Source organism: Balaenoptera musculus, chromosome 18 (assembly GCF_009873245.2).
Source record: "Balaenoptera musculus isolate JJ_BM4_2016_0621 chromosome 18, mBalMus1.pri.v3, whole genome shotgun sequence".
NCBI classification, from domain to species: Eukaryota; Metazoa; Chordata; class Mammalia; order Artiodactyla; family Balaenopteridae; genus Balaenoptera; species Balaenoptera musculus.
Genome location: NC_045802.1, coordinates 59,860,605 through 59,879,030, shown reverse-complemented (window position 1 = coordinate 59,879,030; position 18,426 = coordinate 59,860,605). Strand labels below are relative to the sequence as shown.

At 36.0% G+C, this 18,426-nt stretch overlaps 1 long non-coding RNA gene across 2 annotated transcripts in view; it reads right to left on the bottom strand.

Moving 5' to 3' along the window:
• Positions 1-451: 451 nt before the first annotated feature.
• The window catches only part of LOC118884253, a 148,706-nt gene continuing 130,731 nt past the window's right edge, over positions 452-18,426 (bottom strand). The window contains exons 2-4 of one of the 2 annotated variants that reach the window (XR_005017240.1): positions 5,878-6,021; positions 3,490-3,648; positions 452-668 (exon numbers count right to left, since the gene is read on the bottom strand). This is a non-coding gene — a long non-coding RNA (uncharacterized LOC118884253). The remainder of the gene's footprint in view (positions 669-3,489; positions 3,649-5,877; positions 6,022-18,426) is intronic. The other variant, XR_005017241.1, reaches the window with a different exon arrangement.

The window sequence follows — 18,426 nt, the reverse complement described above, 5'->3', positions numbered from 1 at the left end:
CAGGAGGGGTAATGAGGAGTATGTCTGGAACGTTGGAAGTCTTCTAGGGCTGTTACTTAATGCTCCCATGTCCTGTGATTGAAGTCAAGGGAAAGCTACAAAGACCCAACTAGACAGTGTGACTCTTGCTCTAGGGATTAAGGCTTAGGGTCATCCCAGCTGGCAAAAACCCACAGCCGGCTGAGGTGCTTGGGCCAAAGACACAGAATGGGTAGTGGGAGAAGGTAGTTATAAATACCAGCTATAACTATGAGAATAGTTGCAGACACAAAAACTACAATAGTTACCAGTAGTTCTTTCTTATTTTGATATGAATATGTTTGCTTCTGCATATATGTGTTATGACTTTGTTAAATTAACATTTGTTAAGTAAAATCCCCAGGTGTCAGATGGTAAACCAAGGTTCAACAAAGATCACAAGAGAAATTGAAATAGAGATATTTATTGCTCACAGGTCCTGGAGGAAGTACACAACACGCCTTGAGAGGCCACAAGGGTAGGTGAAGGCAGGGTGCAGACAGAGTGGGAGACAGGACCTAGAACAAACACCTTTATCAGGGTCTGCAGGTGGAGTGTTTTGGGGTTCCAGCGCTAAGGTCAGATCGCTCAATTCAAACCAAAAAGAGTAGGGCTTCAGAAAACTTCGCAGGACACACCAGGAGAAGACCCTGGAAGACAGAGGAGACCATTTATCACAAAGGCTTTTGGCAATGTCATTTCCGGAACTTGCATTTGCTTGTGACTCTACAGGCTGTCTTCTAGGGCATGCTTGAGCATGAGGGGCTAGTGTCAGTGCAAAGCTCCCACAGTTTGCTTGGTCAAGCAGAATGGATGCTGAGGCAGCAATACCGTGGAGTAGCTTAAATTCTCAACAGTATGTATATGTAAGAATTTCCCTCTTATCATACCCTACCAACAACAATAAAGTATGTTAATAGTAGTTAACCTTATATCTCAGTATTTACTGAGACTCAAGTAGAAAAATAATGAACACCAACTAAAGGTGGAAAAGAGCTTTAGTACCTTCTTTTGGGGAAAGAGTAAGCTTGTTTGCAGTTACACGTAGGACAGCTGCATCAGGTCTGATGGAATATGCCTACATTACTGTCTTATTCAGAGGCTACCCATGGTTTTAGGAGTCCTGTTTCGATGCTGGGGTTATGAGCTGTACTGTGGTGGCTTTATTATACATCCACATGGCTCTGCTAAATTATGTTTCCTCAGATTTCCTCCCCGATATATTCTGGTTAAGGTAGGCTATGAGAGAGAATTTGTGTGCCATTTGGAAGGTGAAAGCGAAGCAGCACCCATGCTGCTTTCATAATCAGAAGGCTGGTGAAGAAGCTCCACGTGCTCTTTCAGGTCAGCCACACTGATACTTCTCTGCTGGCTCACCTCGTTGGCATAGAGCAGCAGCTTAACAGAAACTGTTCCACCTTCCCCAACTCTTGAGACGCATATTTAGGCCCGTGATGAAGTTTGCCAACTTTCCTGCAGGACCCAAACACCATCAGATTTGGAGATGGTGAGACACAAACATAGTTTCCAGTTTACTTGCAGCTTGCACTTTGTTGCAATTTGTCCTTGTCCTCCCCCACTTTATGTCCATGTTCCTTATTTGACTGCCTGCCCTTCATACTTGAAGGTGCAGCATCAAATGAAAAGACAAAAGATGCACAGAGTCTCTTCACTCATCTCTCACACTCACAGGTAGTCAAATTTCTGCAACATTGCATATAAATGTTCTGCTTCTCTGATAGAATTCTGACTGATACACAGGCTTACCAGATATTAAAACTTACTCTAAAATCTCTATATTTTAAATAATAATTTGCTGGAAGATGAGACATTGAAACACAATAGAAAGTTTATATATGGAATCATTTCATATGGAAATATAACATGGGCTAGAAGCAGCATCTCAAATTAGTGGAGAAATGATGAACCAAAAATATATGGTGTTGAGATGACTGGATAGCTATTTGGGAAAGAAGATAAAATTGGATCCATATGTCATCCTGTATACAGGGCTAAATCCCAAATGGATCCAGAATCTCAATTTTAAAAAGTGAATTACATAAATACTAAAAAGGAAAACATGCATGCACTATCCAGGTGACTTCTATCATATCCCAGGAATAGGAAAAATCTTCTTAACTCTACACTAAAAAATCCAGAATCTAGGAAAGGCTGTATACATAAATTCAACTGGTTATTATCAACCAGTTATTATCTGTGTGAATGTGGGAAATTACAGTTCACCATGTATAAAATATGATTAATATAATTATGACTAATACATAGCATGTTATAAATATGAAGTACATTATCTCAGGTCAAGTGTATATGGTCATATATCATGGCCAGAGAAAGAATGGAAAAATATGTTGCTGTTATTATGATTGTCGTTATTATTGGTAGTAGTAATAACAGCAGCATTAGCATTAGTAGGAGTACAAGTATCAGTATTTTATTACATCAGTGTAGGTTTAAGACAATTTGAGTCTAAGGAGAAATAAGAACTAAAACTTGAATATGTGCATGATAAAAATATGGCTTAAAAACATGATTGTGAAATATATAAACATTTCTGGGTTGAAATATGACTGCCATCTGATTAGTCTGGATGGCTTGTCAAATAAAATTCAAAAGATTTAAAAGAAACTGTGAAAACATTTTGAAAGACATGTTGAATAGTTTTTATGAAAAGTAGTTACTAAAGTAGTAATTAAAAGTCACTCTTAATGGAAGATCCAAAATTTTCAAAACATTATTCAAATTCTCTAGTAATAGCTGAGACACTAATAAAAACACAAGAGATACAAAAATCACTTTTGTATTTAATTCTCTTAACTGTTTAAAAGAAACCAAGCATTATTTTTCTCTTCTAATTTCAAAAGTTTCATACACCCATGACAAAACAAGTTAATACGCTTTGCTGCTTTTCTTTCTAGCTTAACAATATGCTTACAAATTTGAAATCATTGTACTTTCCTCAACAATCTTTAATGAAGATATATTGCTGCTAATCTCACATGAAGCTGTCTTCCGTATCATAAAATTGCATTAAAGTCTAATACATGAAGCTCTGTGATTAAAGATGCAGTTTGTTTCTCCTAAACATCCTATTATTACAGGAAAAAATAAGCACACTTTAATTAATAAAATAATTTACAAATTAGGTAAAATTTAATTAAGAGGAGTAAGAAATATGGGAAAATGGCACTTTGAATTAAGATCAAAGTCTGGGTAAACAAGTACAGTATTCTGATGCATTGAAATAAAGCACAGGATACAGGATTAGTGAAATGTTTAGTGAAATGTTTTACTTGTTTTTTTTCCCACATTTTTAGAAAAAGGAAGGTGTATAATTTACTGGGGTATGCACTATTTTCTCGTGCTTATTCTATGGGGATACAACTTCTATGAAATATCAAACATTTCTCTTGGGAGTAGTGTATTAAACCATTATAAACACGAATATCTTACTTGAATTAAGGAATCAGTTTGTCTCTTTTCCCTCAAGATATTATAGGCACTGTGGAGGAGGATAAATCCCTTAGATCTGGAGTCATAGAACATAGTTCACGTGGCAGCAAGAGTGTCTTTATTACTTTTCCATCTTTTGGAATATGACTGAGGTTGAATCTGTTCATTTGAAAAAGTGACATAATATCATTATATAAATCATATATTTGGACTATGATTAAATCAGAGATATATGTCAAAATCACAATGTAGATCATAAAGTAACAGCCAAATATTCTCTATTACTAATATGTTGCTACCTCAAAGTTGTGTTTATTAGATCTTTAACTTCCTGGATCCTAGACAGCCCTACACAGAGTTTTTAATTTTGATTTCAATTCTCCATGAGTATACGGTTGAGATTTTTTTTCATGTCCATTATAACCAATTTTAAACACTTAGACATTATCTAAGCTAAAATACATATTTCTATGACCAACTTACTGAAAATGTGTGACATTTTATTTTTATTTTTTAATATTTTTGAGCTGAATCTTAAAAATTTGATTCTGCTTCAGTTGTATCTTACGTCCATATTTCTTTGTAACCAGAGTGGAAATCCATCTAGGTGAGGGTCTAAAAATGTTCTCTGTGCTTTATTCAAGGATGCCAGGTTTATTATCTGTTCATCTTATTTTCACATTCTTTTTTGAAATCATCTGGTTAGCAGACCTCAAGCCATTCTCTTCCAATTTTTCAAATATTACTTTTGGGAAGAAAAATATGAGCATTCACATTTACACTAACATTAACTCAACATTGCATCTCTACCGCTACATGAGAAGTGTACTGTTGTATCTCCATTTTTCATACAAAAGAACATGGAGAAGGTACACACAAATTGTCCAGTATTGTCCCACTAGTAAGTGGTAGAGTGGCCTTGCAAACACAAGCAGTCAGATTGAAGAGATTAAATCTATATCGCTATACCTCTCCAATCTATAAGGCAGATGAAGTGGAGTTGAGAAAAATATTCTAAACATAATTTTTCTCAGTACACAAACACACACACACACACACACACACACACATCTTGAAACAAAATAAGAAGACACTGTGAACCTTCTGGTTGGGCAAGTTGTCAACTTGCCATAAAATATGAGGCCAATATGGCTCTCTATTTGACATGCCTAAATCGGGATTTTGTTTGAATCCCACTTAAACAGGTTCATAAATAGGTTTGATCACAGAGGGAGACACTTCAATGCAAGCTAAAGTTCAGCAAGGAAGGGAAGGCACAGATTCTCCTGATCTGCCCATCATACCACAGAAAAGCAGAGAAGTAGGTTGACTTTATGGCAGCCCTCAAGAAGCCTTCCTACTTGTGTTCAGACCAGTGTAATCCCCTCTACTTGAACTTGGGTGGGAGTCTGTGATTACAATGAAATGTTACTCCAGTGATTAGGTTATGTTACATGAGAAAGGGCGAGGTTTCAGATGTAATTAGGAGCCCAAATCAGTTGATTCTGAGTTAACCAAAAGGGAGTTTCCAGTAGAACTGACTTAGTTAGGTGAAAGCCCTCTAAAGAGGGCATGGGCTCTTCCTGAGGTGAAAGGCACTTTATTCTTGGCCTTGTAAAATCAAACAGCACATTGTGAACTGCCTGTGGAGAGGTCTGGTCTCTAGGAGTTGAAGCACAAGGGAATTAATTCTGGCAACAAACTGAGAGAGTCTGGAAGTAGCTCTTTCCCTGATCAAACCTCCAAATGAGACGGCAGCCCTCCTACACCTGGATATCAGACTTGTGAGACCTTGAGCAGAGAACACAGCTAAGGAGTGCCCAGTCTTTTGACCAGTGGAAATTGTGAGATAATAAATGTGTGTTGTTTTAAGCCATCAAGTTTGTGAATCTGTGCAGCATAGAAAACTAATGGGAGAGTGGTATGGTCAGGTCTTTGCTGGGCCAGTGTAGATCTGAATTCCTGTGCTGGGACCCTTTTCTCTCTTACGGCTCCTACTTTTAATAGGATAAGACTTGCCTGTGAGGAATGTAAAGGCTGCTTGGCACAAGGTTATCTGGAATTGGTGTGCCAGCTACTTATGGTACTGATCTGGGAAAGCCAGGTTCCCTGTGCCTGGGAACCTTGAGAACCCTGAGACATGCAGTTTTCTCTGATGCAGGAAGCATTTCCTTATTCTGGTGGGTAATTGAGATGAGGTGCAGTCCTCCCTCTGGGAGCTGGAGAAAGCAAGTGCCAGATACATCATTGTCCAAGAAAACCTGTATGACTGCCTGAATGATTTTCAGATAATTCTACTTCTTTCATCTCTTTCCCCCACTATTTATCCCAATCAACTGGGACCCACCCTGTGTGCCCTTTACAAAATAAGACAGTTATTTCTCTTACTCAGTGCTGGTCAAGTCCTATTCTTCCTTTGCTCCTGAGATCTCTGTAAGCATTGAGAGGTAGTAATTCTCCCAAAGCACGGAAGCAAGGATGGAGGTGGAGTGGCGTAGGTAACAGCCTACATGGAGAGGATGTGTACAGTCCCTCTAATAAAGGTCTGTCATTACTATGGCTCTACACGATAGAAGATTGGTTATCACTTAATCTCACTCCTACCACAATAAATAGAATATTTTGCCTTCCCATATCATTGTTTGCACACTGGTACAGAGATATTAACTTTTGTTTTCATTGTGCTACCACCTGCTTATGGTGACTATTTCAGTTGTCACCTCTCAGAAGAATATTTACATTTAAGTAAAATAGAGTCTGCACTCAGTAACAGAACAGGAACCAAGAAAGTTATAAATTTAATTACCTTGACCCTTGAACAAAGAAGAGGTCAGGGACACTGAAAACTGCACATTCGAAAATTCACCTACAGTCTTTCCTCAGTATCCACAGAGGATTGGTTCTAGGACCTGCCTCTGACACCAAAATATGGGGATGATCGAGTCCTATGGTCAGCCCTCTGTATCTGTGGTTCAACATCTTTGGATTCAACAGTGGATCATGTTGTAGTGTGTGTAATTGAAAAAAACCTGTGTACAAGTGGACTCATGAAGTTCAAATCCATGTTGTTCAAGGGTCAACCATATGTTGATTTTGAACTGAATAGCTAGGTGGAAGGGAAAGTAGTTAATACATTTTATTACTTATTTTCAAATTTTAAAACATGTCTGTTGTGTTGTTGTCCCATATGATATTTCTATTTTTTTATATTTAATTTGTACATTTTTTATGAGTGGCAAGAATTGTTAAAATTTAAAAAATGATATATTTAATGCAACTGTAAATATTTGTAAAGAATCCTTAAAATATTCTTATTTCACTATTTTTTTGAAATGCACATTTCATTCCCCACACAATTTTATTTACTTATTTTCTATCCTGTAATAAGCAGAAGCTTTATGAATTAAGATTTGTATGTAATTATCTAAAGTAAGAAACAGAAGCCATTGCTGATTTGTGCCTCCAGATGTTTCATGTCAGATGAAAAACATTATATAATGCCTTGCTAAATATAGTACACATCCAATGTGATTATAATCATTTCTGGAAAATATTTTCTCCAGTGTTAAAACTATGAACAAATCAGAAAACTAAAACATCTATGAGTCATCATTTCAATTCATAAAACTTCAAGTAAAAATAGTAAGTTATCTCTTGCATTTATATAAATCAAAAACAAATATGTTAATTATACATAATAAATATAATCTACACATGCTCTTTTAACCTAAATTATCTTATATTTTTTGTCTATAATTCAAAAATTCTTTATTTTAGATTTATAGGTTTTCATTTTTCCTAATTCTTTCCAAATACATCTTAGATCCCTTTTAATATTTTTATCATATCTAACATGTGGCTACAAGATTATTTCCTTTTGTTGGTTTATTTTAGGACATAAACAATCTGTGTTATATTGTCTCCTCTAAGTTAAAGATCTATAGATTTTTAAGGTACAATTTATGCAGTTAAATATAATTTATGCAATTATAATTTTAGGAAAATACAGAAAATGATGGTCAAATTGGTGAAAAGTTTTGGTTCTTTCCCTAAGTCATGTTAACATGAATGGTTGATTACCTAATATGTGCAGAACTGGCAGTTTTTGAGGGTAGTCTTTCAGACTTGTTCTGAATTCAGGAGGGATTCTTGTCTTTCTCACTGGTTTTCACTATTAAATTAGCTGGCCACCTTTAGCTTGTTGCTCATGTGGAACTACCAGCTCTTAATTGCTTGCCACCAAATCTCCACTGTTTTTGAGAGCACCCTTAGGCTGGAACTTCCCTGCGTTCTGTCCCAAAAAAGTTGGGTCACTTGGGGAGAGCTTCAGACCTCTCTGTTTTATGGCCTGCCTCTCCCCCTGGGAAAAATGTCTGAGTCACTATTCCAGAGCTGGGTGCAGGGACAGAGGACCATGTCTCTCAGAGTGATGCCCCCGTTCTGTGAGGAAGGAGCTGGTCAGGAGCGGTAGTCTCTGTTCAAGGCTTCCTTCTCAGGGTGTGGAACCTCCCACCCCACAAGCGAGTTGAAGTGAGGGTGATTGGGGTCCCAGTCTCTTGGCCTGCTATGTCTGGTGTAGAAGTTCCATCCTGTGAGTGGGGACTGGATGGAAAAGGGAGTCCCTAAACCCTGGGTTGCTCTCGCCCATAATTTAGTCTCCGAAATGTGGACATGTGGAGGTGAGACCTGCAGGTACCCTGCCTCCCCTGGGGAGGCACTGCTGCCCTTGACTGGAATCTGTAGGAAGAGATTCTTGGTCACCCACTCAGAATGTAGCTTCTGTCTAATTCACTGGGGCAGAGGGGTCATGGCTCAAATGCCACAGACTCACAGTTTTACAAGATTTAGTAAATTTTCTTCAATACAGGCTTCACATTTATTGTATGCCCTTAGGTCAATTTACAGAGACTTTAAATGGCTGGTTGGTTAGTTGTTCATTTATTTATATATTTTTCTAATTTTTACCACTTACGTTTGTTTCAGTTGGGTGAGGGTCCACAGAATTCCCCAAGCCACGATTCCAGAAGTCATGCGTCCCAAGTATTTCTTTGAATGCATGTTTTAAGTAAGCTTCAGAACTGAGATAAAATAAAGAAGACTGGAAACACACTTCAGGCTGTGTAAAGAGCGTAAGCAAAGTTTCAAATGAGATTGTAAATACAGGGCATATTTAAGGAACAGCAGATTGTCCCGTTTTGTAGAAACATTACGTATATAGGGAAGTATTGAAAGAAGAGACTGGGAAGACTTAGGATCACAGTTTCTGCTGAGGATTATAGAAGGATGCATATTTCATTTTGTAGACAATGTAGTATTGTTGGTGACTTTAACATATAGATTAACATTTTGTCAGGCAAGATAATGACAGCTGCCATAAAAGGTAGAAGGAACTAATGCTTTATCGTAATTGAATATTAACATCATTGTATATATGATTCTGAATTTTATGTATGTATATATGAACTTTATTTATGTATATGATTCTGAATTTTATGAACACACAAAGGCTACAAGAGATCCCCTTCTTGAAAGCAAGTTAAGAACTTTGGTATTATTTAAAGCTTGAAAAGAAGAGGGTTATGAACTTAAAACTCAAAGAGATCTCATCTTCGTGATGAGAACTGAATTCCTTAGTGAACAGTAGTCTTCTTTTTTTTCACATTCACAGGTCTTATTCAACATGTAGGGATGTAGCATGAGCATGGGTGGTGGGAGATCTCAGGTAGAAGTACCACTCTGGGTGTCAGCTTAATCCAAGAGTAGAAAAGCCCATTTCCCTATTCAACAGTCTATCAACTCAGTGTCTTCCAGTTCTCATTAGGGAAGCCTCTGTTAGATTCAAGTCCAAATGGGAGTGTAAGAGTAGATTTCTGCCTTAGGCCATAGCCCCAGAGACTGTGAACTTATATAAATGAAGAATTGCAAAGGGCACATGGCCAGTCTTGAGAAAATCATAACGGAATTCCCATGAATGATTGTTTTCCATAGGAAAACATGATTAACAACTAGATACACCTAAATATATGTAACACATCATTAAGTTTTAACACTATGGTTGAAAGTGATGTAAATGTTGTCAAAAATAATTACTTAATCTGTTCACACCCTTTTGACATGACCCTCTTGTGTGAGGAGTGATGACATTCCCACTGAAAAAATTTAACGACTTCATACCAGAGCACAAGAAAAAAGAACAAGAAAGATGCCAGACTGTTTGCTGTCCTGTCACTGTTTTCTTTCCCTAATGCTGTTGCTAACAGCCGAAATTGAAAACGTGCTGAGTTTCCTCAGCACCTGATGTTCCTAGATACTTCATGTCAGAGGCGCAGATCCTGAGATAGGTTAGCCAATCATAGCAAAGGAAATAGAAGGGCATTGAAATATCTGAGGCCAAGACCACATGCCTATTGCCAGGAAAATTGAGGAAAGAGTGCTCAAGATTGCTCCTCCCTCCTCTGTTACGGATTGCGGTCTAAGAATCTCTTCCAATGACTGCTACGTCATGTAGGAGGAACACACTTTCAAGGCATGAGAACGTTTAGATTTTGAATATGCTAAAGAAATGCTGAGGGTTTATTTTATTGTAAATTGACGACCAAAAAAACAAAAAGTAGCCATAGGGAGATCTTTTTGGAACATGAGTGATTCTAGATATACGAAGACAAGGACTAGATATATGATCTTTTCATTGATGTTTGCTTGGACTGTGAAGAATATTAATTCATATGATATTTTTGCTTACTTAAATTATAATTTTTGGAAAATTTTTGTGGGACATGGTTTCTTGGATTTTGATTAAAATATATAATAAAATCAAATAAGCTTAGTAAGGGTAGTGGGGTCTCATTATGTATTTGTTCGCTGGGGAGATGGATGATCTTTGTAGGGAGAGCAATAGAAATACTCATTCATAACATACTTTATCAGGTCTTTACCAACACAAGGTGGCACCACGTATAAACATACCTTCAAACAAAGTGATGGAAATGAAAATAGGAAGGGGCAGAATTGGAGAGAATGTAACAGAAGATAAAATGAAAAGTATACCAATTCCATGTTCCTGAATTACTTAAGACAGAAGAGGCAATTGTTCTCTTGGTCAGGGGAAATAAGAACTAACTTACCTAAGATCAGTGACAGTCGAGGAATTGGAAATATTCTTCAATGCCCAAATTTGCCCATCCAGCTTGTTTATGGTATTTCTGCTGATGCTTTATATATATATATATACATATAATACATACATTTGTTTATATGTATGTTCTTCCTGTGAAGGTTTTTAAGGAGTTGAATTTTTAGCAGTAAAAATTGCTTCTTTTCCCTATTTTAATATGAAAAAAGTAAGCATACATAATACCTAACTCTTCTATCGTTCACATAGTTCAAATTCACATACCATTTTATCCACCCTCACATTAATTCTAATCCAAACTAACTTTAATTTATCTTTTCAATAGAATAATCTGTCTATTAACAGTTTTAAAAAGGGAATGATTCAGAATTCACCTTAGATATCATGAGACACACAGTTAAAAAAACTATTTACTGTAATTATTATATACAGTAAGTCAATATTTACAATAAAAGTGATTCTTATCTCTTGGAGGTCACCTTTTCTCAAATGTCCTAAGTAAACCAATGCAAAAATAGCACACGGAAAAAGAGTTTCAGATAAAGTAATACTATGGGATAAAACATATGATTAAAATTAGACTGATGAATTAGGAACTTTGAGGCCGTTTACTTTCGTAATTAACTTACTCTCACTGGTTACAATAAAAATTCATGTTGTTAGACGCTTATTCTCCATTAATCCTTTGGTTAACTTCTCACAGACTCCTCATCACTCTCCAGCAACTGTTACCAACATTTATTGTGCTTGATAAGCCTGGAATCCAAGGTAGGCAAATTAAAGTCCACAGGCCAAATTTGGCCAACCAGCTGTTTTTACATGGCCCTTAAGCTAAGAATTATTTTTTACATTTTATAACAGTTGAATAGGAAAAAAAAAAATGCTGTCTGTGCCTGAAAAATATGCTCCCTGAAAGCTTTTATCATGACTGCTTTAATTCTAACATCTCTATTTTCTTGAGTTTTGCATCTATTGTTTGTCATTTTTCATTTGATTTGAAATCTCCCTGGTTCTTGGTATGACAGGTGATTTTTTAATTGGAAGTTAGACATTTTTATACTATGTTATAAGACATCGGATTTTATTTATTTAAAGCTTTTGCTTTAGCTAGATTTTTCCACCACCATTCCTTCAGAGTAAGGGGGCAGTGTGATGCCTCATTACTTCCAGGTGAAGGAAGAATTCTAGGGTCCCCACTTGGCATGAGTACATTGACAGGAATTCTGGTTTCCCCCATTTTCTCCACTGACACCAAGGTGGGGCTTGCCTTGTTCAACAGTGAAAGTCTTCTTCACCCACCACTATGCTTCCCCTGGCTCTGCCCCAGATGGGAGGAGGGCTACAGAAGGACCTCATTATTGTCAGGTGTGGGTATAAGTCCAGGCTACCCTTGTGGTTTCCAATGCCCACCATTCTCCCCATTTCCCCCCAGCCGCAACCTCTGGCAACTACCATTCAACTCTCTTTCTCTATGAGTTCATCTTTTTTATTTCTTTTTCAGATTCCACATATAAGTGAGATCACACAGTATTTGTCTTTCTCTGTCTGACTTATTTCATTTAGTGTAATGCCCTTGAAGTCCATCCATATCATAAATGGCAGGGTTTCCTTTTTTCTCATGGCTAAATAATATTCCATTGTGTGTGTGTGTATATATATATATATATATATATATATATATATATATATGCCACATCTTCTTTTCCATTCATCCATGGATGGGCACTTAGGTTGTTTCCATATCTTGGCTATTGTGAATAATGCTGCAATGAATATGGGAGTGCAGAAATCTCTTTGAGATCCTGAATTCATTTCCTTTGGATGTATACCCAGAATTGGGATTGCTGGACCATATGCTTCTATGTTCATTTTTTGAGAGACCTCCATACTGCTTTCTACAGTGGCTGTACCAATTTACATTCCCATCAATAGTGCAAACAGATTCCCTTTCCTCCACATCCTCTCCAACACTTATTGCTTGTCTTTTTGCTAACAGACATCCTAACACGTATGAGGTGATATCTCATTGTGGTCTTGATTTGCATTTTCCTGATGATTAGTGATATTGATCATCTTTTCATGTATCTGTTGGCCATTTGGAGGCCTTCTTTGGACAAATGTCTATTCGGTTTCTTGCCCCACCCTTTCTTAAAATTAAATTGTTTGTTTTAAGATAGATCTGCTGGTGACGAATCCTTCATCTGCAAATATATTGATTTCCCCTTCATTTTTGGAGTACATTTTGTTGAGTATAAGATTCTGGGTGAACAGTTTTTATTCTTCAGCCCTTAAAAAAAGTTTTTGCTATTAAATTGTATGAATTACTTTTGATATTAACCCCTTATCAGATAGGCCATACACTTTCTATTAATCAATATTTTCAGATAGTATTAAATCTCCTCCACTGCACAAATATTTTCCTTCTTTGTCTCATCTTTCCTCTTACTCGCCTTACCACATTCCATCACTCGCTCCAATAAATATTCACAAAGCTTTTATTTCCACACATTCCAGTATAGTAGCTACTGGTCACATGTGTCTACTGAGTGCTTGAAGTGTGGCTAGTCCAAAATGCGAAGTATCATAAATGTAAGATGCACTCTGCATTTCAAGTACTTAATTTGAAAACTAGAATGTGAAAGATAGCATTAATATTTTTTAAATACTAAGATTCAAATACTCCAAGTCAATGCTTTTCAGGTAGATGTAACAGGTTTTTTCTCCCTCTCTCCTTTCCTTCCTCCATTCTTTCCAACTTTAAAAAAATAAACTTGTAAAGCAGTTGCAAGAAATAATATGGAGAGCTCCTATATACATTTTATCCAGATTCTCATGATGGTAACATCTTAATAAACTACAGTACAATATCCTAATCTGAATATTGACTTTGATACAGTCAAGATTCTCTACCGTCACAATGATTTTTCCCTCTGATAGCCACATCTTACTTCTCTTTCCACAGTCCTCCTACTCAATTCCCGTCAACTACTAGTTTGTTTTGTATTCTTATAATTTGTCATTTCAAGAGCATTATATAAATGGAATGATACGGTATGTAACGTTTGGGGATTGGCTTTTCTCACTCAGTATAGTTCTCTGGCTATTCTTCTAGGTTGTTGGAGGTATCACTAACTCATTCCTTTTATTATTAAGCAATACTCCATGCTATGGATGTATCAGTTCATTTAACCATTTACTCATTCAAGTGCATCTGAGTTATTTCAAGGTTTGTTGTTACTGTAAAACTGCTATAAACATTTGTGAGCAGGTTTTTGTGTGAACATAAGTCTTCATTTCTCTCGGATAAGTGTTCAGGAGTATAATTGCTGTGCTATATGGTAAATGCATGTTTAGTTTAAAAAAGAAACAAACTCTATCACTGTTTTTAGGAGGGATTATACCATTTTACATTCCCAACAGCAAGTTATGAGTTACCCACTTTCTCCACATCCTCAACAGCAATTCGAGTTGTCATGATTTTTTATTTTTGCCATAGATAGGTATATAGTGCTATCTCCTGGTGGTTCTAATTTGCATTTCCCAAATGGTTAATAATGTAGAACTTCTTTTCCTGTGCTAATTTGCCATCTGTTTATCCTCTTAAGTAAAATGTTTGTCTTTTGCTCATTTTCAAATTGAATTGGTTTTCACTATTGAGTTTTGAGGATTCTTTATATATTTGAGATACAAGTCTGTGGCTAGATATGTGTTTTGCAAACATTTTCTCCCACTCTGGAGCTTGTCTTTTCATTCTCTTAATATCGTCTTTTGAAGAACAAAATTTTAAATTTTGATGCAGTCCAATTTATCAATTTTTCCTTTTATGGATAGTGTTTTTGGTATCAAGTCTAAACTCTTTGCTTACCCCTGGACTTTCTCCTATATTGTTTTAAAGACTTTTATAATTTCACGTTTTGTATTTAAGTCCATAATCCATTCTGAGTTAAATTTTGAATAAGGTGTGAGACTTCCACATAGGTGAAGATTATTGATTGAATGATTGATTGATTGATTTTTTTCCCAAGAATGTTTGGTGCATATTTCTATGTCTTCTTGTTGGATTGGCACTTTTACCATTATATAATGTCTCTCTTTGTCTCTGGTAATTTTATTTGCCCTGAAGTTTACTTTATCTTATATAATATAGCCACTTCTACTTTCCTTTAATTAATATTTTTGTGATATATGTTTTTCCATGCTTTCAAACTGCCTATATCATTATATTTGAAGTGAATTCCTTGTAGACAGACTATAGTTGGGTCATGATTCTTAATCTCCTCTGACAATTTCTGTCTTTTAATTGTTGTGTTAAACCATCTGTGTTTAATGATCTGTTAGGACTTAAGTCTGCCACTTTACTTTTCCAGTTTCTATTATTTCCCCTACATATTTTTTCTGTTTTTATTTTTAATTTTCCTGTCTTCCCATAGGTTACATGAACATTTTGGGGTTCCATTTTTACTTAGCTATAGTATTTCTGTGGTTGTTCTAGGTATTACATTATTTTTACACATAACTGAGGTGATCATTTCACCAGTGTGAGTATAGAAATTTTATCTCACTTTACAGTCCTTCACTCCCCTCCTCCCTTTGAGAATATAATTGATCCAAGTATTTCTTAGCCATATATTTAGGAATGCATCATATAGTGTTAAAGTTTTACTTCCACTACCAAACATAATTTACAGCCTCAAGAGAGAGAACTCCTTTTGTATTTATTCATATTTTTGAATATCGTGTTCTTTCTTCCATTCTGACTTTCCAATGTACCTTTTATTAAAAAACAATCATTTTCTTTCCTTTTAGACAGCTTCTTTCTTAAGTGATACTTTGGCAGGTATGTGTAGACATGACTTGGGGGTGACTTGGAGAGTGAACAGCAAAGAATGAATGAAGTCCATGGGTCATATGTAAGTAACTCTCTAAATTCTTGTGTGAGAAGGAGAGCCCAAAATAATTCAATAGCTAGAATGAAGGAAGGTAAGTGTTTAAGGCAGTTTTGTTTGTTTTTAAAATGGTAGAATGTGTGTTTGTTAATTGAAATGATACAGTACAGAAGGAGAGGATAAAGTGCACAAAAGAAAATACTAACTGTAGGTGTTAAATATGTGACAAGTCATGAGAAGTCTCACTTCAAGCAGTAAAAGTACACGCCTTTGGCAGGAATGATCTTTTCCTTGCTTTAACAGGAAGGAAATAGAAGATAACATAGGAGACAAACATTATTTGATATCACTTAAATATGGAATCTAATAAAATAGTACAAATGAACTTATTTACAAAACAGAAACAGACTCACAGACATAGAAAACAAACTTATGGTTACAAAGGGGAAGGGGGGGTAAATTGGGAGTATGAGAACAACAACGCTCACTATCATATATAAGATAGATAAACAGCAAGGATTTAATGTATAGCACAGGGAACTATATTCAATATCTTGTAAAAAGCTATAATGGAAAAGAATCGAAAAAAACATAGATATATATAGTACATATGTATAACTGAATCACTTTGCTGTACACCTGAAGCTAACAACTAATAAAATATTGTAAATCAACTACACTTCAATTAAAAATAAATAAATAACATAGGGATGTTTAGATATCTCATGATGGGGAGATACATAGGTTTCCAACTGTCATATTTTTTTTCTCAAAAAACCATAAGACATTTCACTTCCTGAAAGGATGGGCAAAGGAGAAAGTATATTATAAGGTCTGATGTAAATTAGAAAGATGTGAAGTGGGGCAAATAGATAAATGAAGACGAAGTTATTAAGGAAACATAGTAAGAGACTCAGACATGTCGAGGGCCCATTTTCACTTCAAAGCTTTAGGGGAAAGTTATTAACTATGATTTATCAATCTTGCACTTAAAGCTTTTTGTATTTTTTAAACTTACTTTTATCATATGGTTTTCTTGTATATCCTGACTGTTTCTTGCTCAAGGAATTCTGGCTTTGTAAACGGAGATCTGAAAATATTAAATGGATTCCTTAATTATATATTCAAACATAATTACATTTTTATGTTTAGAACAGATAGTAAGTAGCAAAATACCTGAATGTAGATTTTTTTTAAAATGCTTACTTGGCTTGAGATTATTGCAGCATCTGGCTTATGGTTCTTCAACAGTATCAATAGAAAAATAAATACGATATGCTACTTTGAGCTATAAATCATATTTAAATGTCCTCTAAGGATATATAAATGCTTGTGTGCATAAAATCACACTCTCGTAAATAATTTCTCCTTACTCAGGGATGTAGTAATATGTGCTAATATATTTTAAAAATTCTGGCTTCAATTTAGAAAGTTTGTTGTTTTAAGATCTTGCTTGAGCAACTACAACAGGCATTTGAAAATCCCTGTATGCAGCTTTGTATTTTTCGTGAGGCTTTCTATTCCAATAAGAACAGCTGGTGAAATTAAGGTTACTGTCCTAAATTTCAATTAGAAGCCATTGGTGTAAAGCTATTTTCAGGATCATTTACTTGGCTCTGGAATAAACTCCTTTTAGTTGTTAGAAATGTAATCTCACTTTGCTAATGTTCAGTTTATGGATGGATATCATCAAGAAGCTCTGAAAAGTGAGTTTACGTTGGTGGATAAAATGTATATAGTAGATTTTTTAATAACTTGGCCTGGACATCAATAACTTTGTTGGCATTATTTGTTAAAATATATTTTTTTATTTTTATAATTATTTGTTTATTCCCTTTTGTTTGCAATGGGGAGTTTGTTTTTCTTTCAGTTGTTGAAGAAAGGACCTCATGAGCTTTATAAAGGACTTCAGAGTTTAAAACCCCAAAGGTCGGACTTCCCTGGTGGCGCAGTGGTTAAGAATCCGCCTGCCAATGCAGGGGACACAGGTTTGAGCCCTAGTCCAGGAAGATCCCACATGCCGTGGAGCAACTAAGCCCGTGTGCCACAACTACTGAGCCTGCGCTCTAGAGCCCACGAGCCACAACTACTGAGCCCGTGTGCCCCAACTACTGAAGCCTGTACGCCTAGAGCCCGTGCGCCACAACAAAGAGAAGCCCCGCAATGAGAAGCCCACGCACCGCATTGAAGAGTAGCCCCCGCTCACCGCAACTAGAGAAAGCTCGCACGCAGCAGCGAAAACCCAACACAGCCAAAAATTAATTAATTAATTAATTAAAAAAAAAAAAAAACCCCGAAGGTCATCTGGTCTAACCCGATTATTTTACAACTAAAATCATTGGAGAACATAATAATCAGAGAACATAAATAATATGTACCAAGAGGTAACACTACAAAGTGACAGACCTCCAAATTGCCTTCGATATTCACCTTTTCCAACAGAGTACTACTCCTTTTATTTTCTGATATAACTATACTTATCGATTGTATATTCTTATAGTAAAAGGGACTGTAAGAAAAGAGAACAAATTTCCTATTCTAAAATTGAATGCCTTGCGTTGGCGGTCTGAGGGTTTGATAGATAACATCTTCTTCCTTTTCCCCCCACCCAGTTTGAAATTGAATGGTACATTGAAAGAACAGTTAGAAATGAAAAGAGCACTTTATGATAATAAAAAAATTGGAAAATGTGACTTAGGTCTATGGTTATCTTCAAATTAAAATTATACCCCTAGTCATTGGTCAATCCACTTTGGTGACCATAGGCTATGAAAATCAGAGTATGGAACTGCAGAATGGTTTGCAGAAGACAGATCCTAAAGAGAATCAGAAGGGCTTGAACATTAATTCTCTGGTCATCTTACCAAATTCATCCATCAGATAATTTCTTCCCCACAGGAAGTGAGGGAAGAGGCATGG